The sequence below is a fragment of the Citrus clementina genome, unplaced genomic scaffold (assembly GCF_000493195.1).
Source record: "Citrus clementina cultivar Clemenules unplaced genomic scaffold, Citrus_clementina_v1.0 scaffold_9, whole genome shotgun sequence".
NCBI lineage: Eukaryota > Viridiplantae > Streptophyta > Magnoliopsida > Sapindales > Rutaceae > Citrus > Citrus x clementina.
This window is the reverse complement of record NW_006261964.1, coordinates 22,034,344-22,040,206: the sequence shown is the minus strand read 5'-3', so window position 1 is coordinate 22,040,206 and position 5,863 is coordinate 22,034,344. Positions and strand designations below refer to the sequence as shown.

The 5,863-nt window shown below is 28.9% G+C and overlaps 1 pseudogene; it reads left to right on the top strand.

Annotated features, from left to right (window-relative positions):
• The first annotated feature begins 2,130 nt into the window (after positions 1 to 2,130).
• LOC18031884 overlaps positions 2,131 to 5,863 on the top strand; it is a 13,575-nt pseudogene continuing 9,842 nt past the window's right edge.

The window sequence follows — 5,863 nt, the reverse complement described above, 5'->3', positions numbered from 1 at the left end:
AAGTAATATTCACAATAAAAATCTAAAATGCAAAAACTATAAATGCATTTTACTTTATTGCTTTGGCAACCTATCCTATGGGGAAGTCATGCATACACTTACTAGACCCAATTAACCATTAGATTATTTACTTTCATGTCGAAACATAATAAATAATTATCGTTATCTTTTAGGGCCAGAATTTATTAAAAGAGCTTTATTGGGAAGGTCAATAATATATTTTTGTTGAGTGTATAACCATTATTTCAATCTACATATCTTTTTTATCATGTAGTCATCATTAGGGTGATCAATACATTGATCAATATTTTGATCTTATCTATAAAGAAATTCATCAAATAAAATGTCTAATATATATACCCTCCATAGGGAGCATCACCGTCTCATTAAGTCGATGTATATATATAATTTTATTATTGAACTAACAATGGAGCCCGTGGGAAAAATTATCTTGAATTTTCACTCTCTCATTCAATATTTTAAAATTGGTTTTTCATTTTAAACAATATATAGATTATATCTCATATTGTTAATTGCATGCTTCCTAAAATAATATTATCTAGATAAAATCTAATAATATTATTAAGCACATACAAATGCCAAACAATATATGTCTTGATTCATAATCTATAGATGACTGAGTGGCACTACCTATTTTATATGATATGATATGATATCATGACATGTTATCAACCAAACATAGCATTAGAGCTGGCAAAATTTGACAGGACCCGATTACCCGACACGAACACGACATAAATAAATGGGTATAGGTCGTCAAATTCAACACGATTATTAAATGGGTCGGGTCCAGGTCATCACGATTTTTTTTCGTGTCGGGTTTGGGTTAAAATTCTTGACCCATTTACCCGATCAATGACCTGATTATATTTTCTATTTTAAAATAATTTACATATTCTTATAATTAAAACTCAAATATTAGAGATGATTTTCTTTTTTTATTCTTTAAAAGGGTGAATATAAACATTGTTTTATTTATAAAATTTTACATACATTTAGAGCTTCAATAGTGTAAATGTGTAAAAATTGATAGACATGTATATTTTATAATATTGATATATAATATTATATATATATATATATATATATGAAATTAAAACCTCAATAGTGTAAATGTGTAATATATTGGTAGATATGTATATTTTATAATATCGATAAATTATGTATTTATGTACATACGTATGTATGATAGTGTGTAAATATTTAATGTAACTTTTGTTCAATATATAGATATTAAACGGATTATTGGGTAACCCGATTATTTTTTTGTGTCGGGTTTGGGTCTCAATATTTTGACACGATTATTAAATGGGTCGGGTTTGGGTTGACCTAAATTTGACACGACACGAAACTAACACGACACGAACACGACCCAATGACCCGTTTTGCCAGCTCTACATAGTATATAAATAAAAGCAATTAAACAATCTCAATTCATGGTTTTCCTAAGAAAATTTTGACTTAATCTTCAAGTAATGTCCATCTTCCTTCTTTCTCTTCCCCGTACTTACTCTTGTCTATAACTATGGACTTGGGGACTTTTGGGTTTTTAAATTTATCCTTGGTTCAATTTTTAAATTTAAATTTGGGCACCTTTTAAATAAAAATTCTATTGGGTCTTATTTTTTAAATATCTTTTTATAAAATTCAGACCCAATTAATTTAATAAAATAAGCCCAAATTTATTTTCAAAAATTCTATAGTCAAATAAATTTTATTATTGATCTACCAAATTTTCATTTATATTTTTGAAATCTCAAAATGGGCTTGGGACCAATATAAATAAATTTAGACAAATAATTACTATTGGGCTTATCAAATTTCTATTTATATTATTCAATTGATAACCAGTAATGGGCTTAGATCCAATATAAATAAAAATTTGAATTTTTCTGCCCAAAACCCAAATACTTTGGCTGAACCATAAAATGATGAAACTGTGGGGTGCCATGGGATAGAAACCAAAAACCTTAAATCACATATTCTGTTGGACTTAAATGCAACAAAAGTCCAAACTTTGACATGAAAAATAAATTACTAAGACCATAGGGTCATTAATGCAAAGAACCAAAAGAAACCCTCCCTCTCTTTATGCTTTTTGCTGCCAATTCCAGAGGCAATTCGTGGCTGCTGTTTTTTCTGCTTCTTGCGGCATCAACCTGTTCTTTGTTTTCTTGAGCTCTTTGATATCAACTTCAAGGGCAAATGTCGGGGCGAAACGGAGAGGCGGCGGGTGCGTCAGGGAACCAGTTACTAGTGACGTCCCTTTATGTTGGTGATCTCGATTTCAGCGTAATCGATTCTCAGCTTTATGATTTGTTCAGCCTGGTCGGCCAAGTCATGTCGGTTACGATTTGTCGAGACCTGAGCACCAGGCGCTCTCTCGGCTACGCCTACGTTAACTACGGCGACCCTGCAGATGCGGCGAGGGCACTCGATGTTCTGAACTTCACTCCACTTAATAATAAGTCCATCAGAATCACGTGTTCTCATGGCGATCCTAGTATCCAAGAAAGCGGCCCTGCGACCATACTTATCGAGAATCTGGACAAGTTTGTTGATCACGAAGCATTATGTGATACATTTTCTGTTGGAGAAAAATCAGTTTTTCTATTTTTATAAAACCTTTTTAAGATCGCTCTCATATAATATATAAGAATTTGTAATCTAAAAATCATACCTTGAAAATCCGATTTAGCTTTTTCCGCTGAAGTGATTTATGCTCCGAGATTACGATCTGTCACCACCACGCCTGTTAGATCACGAACTGTCACCAATGATCTTCCAAGTGGCTACAAATCAAAAGCAACTAGCATGAAAAAAAAAAATTTCTCAACAATAGAGAGAAAATCTTTTTCTCTTATTTGTATAAAATGGCTACACTCTATTTCTTTTAGAGAAAATAAGCTTTTTTTATATCTCCCTTTAGTGAAAATCCTAGACTCCAAATAATGCAAATCAAAACTCACGTTGCTTACTTTTTTTATAGAGGACCACCATGTAAAATAACATAAGGCCCCTTACCCATAAGCTAATTAAATGAAGCCTCCCACTAAATGATATATTTAAGCTTTTGACCTAAATAGCTAGTTATCTTGCTTATTAATCCAGTAGTGGTGCAGTCAATTAAATGAGCTAACCCAGGGATCATTTGGGAACATACAATAGTGGCTATAATAATTAGCCTTGTAATTAAACTAGCCCAATTATTTAATTCCAAATCTACTCCACTAAAATATTGGAACTGACCTCCATAATTGTATGCTCGAATAATAATTCGTCCCAAGCCACATTGATGTCTTTACTGTATAATCCTTTGTACCACATCGTTAATTAAATCAACATCTTAACTGTCCAATCGATTTAATTACATCTTATTCCTTGATACTTACTGATTTTTTCTAATTATCATTTTCAACATACTAAATATGTTGACACACTCTGCCCAGAGAATTCTATGATCAAGTGCCGAAAACTCATCAAGAAATGTATTGTACAAATTCTATATTGTTAATCTATAGCTTCAATACTCATAAATTCTCCCACCAAGATACCGGGTAATTTAGACTACAAGTATGTGTCATGCCCATTGGTAACTCAAATAGAATAACAATTATAATCATAAAATCATAATTAACTCAAGATTAAGATTATAGTAAAATCAATGCCTATGAGATTTAATAAGTCTGACAGTTATTACAAAGTTAATTAAATCTCATATGTGATCCTGTTCAATGTAGTCGTACTACATCAATAAATTCATACATAATTAAGACAAATCATTCAATGAATTTATTACAGTCTATACCTAAATAAAATGTCCAACTTTATTTATCAACTGCGAACTAAATTTATTTAATCATAAGATAAATGCAATTAAGATATTTGAATAAAATACCTCATTTATTTTATTAATCAAAAATTTTGTTTATTACAATTAAATAAACACACAATTAAGATATTTGAATAAAATACCTCATTTATTTTATTAATCAAAAATTTTGTTTATTACAATTAAATAAACACATATGCTTTTAAAGAGCATATTTTCCCAACATTTTCTTCATGTGGGAACATTCTTTCTTGTGAGATAGCTACTGATGGTTCTGGCGAGTAATCTGCTCAAAACGCCACTGATGAGTTAAATGGCAAGCTTATTAATGATAAACAAGTGTTTGTTGAACACTTTCTGTAAAGCCCGCATTTTTTCTTCATTAATAATTACGGTAATTCTTGTTTCGATTAATAATTATGGTAGTTCTTGCTTTGATTGGCTAATTAGGAATTTAGAGAATGGTTCAAGACTTTCCTAATTTACTGAAGTCTTACGAAGAATTCCCTACAAATTATCTCTTTTTCTGATTCCCCTATAGAGACATCTTTTAGACATTCAAAAAAAATATAAATATGCGAATGCAAGTATATACTGGCTGGCTTATGAGCACTCTGCCCATACAAGCCAAAATGACGATGTTTAATAATTATAATAGTAATTATTATTATAATATTTATAATTACAATAATTATTATTTAATAATAAAATTAATAACTATAACAATAATTACTATTATTATAATTGTGTTTAAAATAATAAAAATATAAAATTTTAATTCAAAAAAATTAATTCACTCAAAAAATCATAATATTAAGCTCAATAATAGCTTAATAATTAAATGAATATGCATATGTTTCATTTTAAAATGTTTACTTATTAATTTGTTGAAGAACAAATGCATAATTTTAATTGGTAGCATTTTAGTAGCTTGAATCAATGCATTCTAATTCTAAAATAAAATAAATACATTAATGGAAGTACAATTCATTTTAATTTCAATCATTTTGATTCTAGTCTCATTTTAATTCGAACTCATTTCAATTTTGCGAAGTAAACGTACCATAAATCCAAATATAAGGCTCATAGGCATCCTCATTTCTCCCTTTACAATCTGATATCGATTTAGTCGAGCGCTATTGACTTGCTCAAGTACCAACTTAATCCATCTTAATTAGTGTAAAATATGTCCACTTTTGGCCTTTCGGCTGTTAAAGTTAAAAAAAAAAGTAATTTATTTTTTAAATTAATCCTAATTTTGGTAGACTTCCGTTAAAATATTAGCTAACTTTCATCTTGATATTAAGATTTTCCTTCACATAATTTTTTTTTATTAGGCTTATTTTGATGAACATTTATATTAATTTGAATAGCGCTGCAACACCACAACAATCAAAATAGTGTTATTGTTCGCTATATGAGACTGTAGCACACCAAAATGACACTCTTCATTTATAATATTGTCGTCAGTGCTACTCTAGTGTTATTTTTTTTCTATTTTGTAAAAGAACTTTTATTGGTTTATAAGATTAAAACCTCTATAAATTGATAAGTTCAATTAAATAATAATTTTTTCCAATTTTGAGTTTGGATTTTATAAGATAATAATTTTTTTAAAATTATTATTATACTATAGGACCCACTTATTATATAAATAAATAATTACCTAATTTCAAACTAAATCTTTATGATGTGTCTATGGAAAAATGCTTGCTGTCCCCATGAATCTTAACTAAAGCTCACCCAAGTATAAATTATTTTACATTATTTTTTTATGCAATTTTTTTCCTTTGCAGGGTTTAATCGGGGTTTATTTTTGGATGCATATCATTGCTCTATATCTATGTATTTTTGTAAAATAAATTTTTATTATTACTTTTTTTCTTAAAATTGATTTTGACCTAAAACTTATCGCTAACTTTCTATAATATGAAATTTAGTTGGTGTTATAATTTTGCAACAAGAAATCATTCAATGTCATTATTTTTTATGAGTGTTTTTTTCGCATGA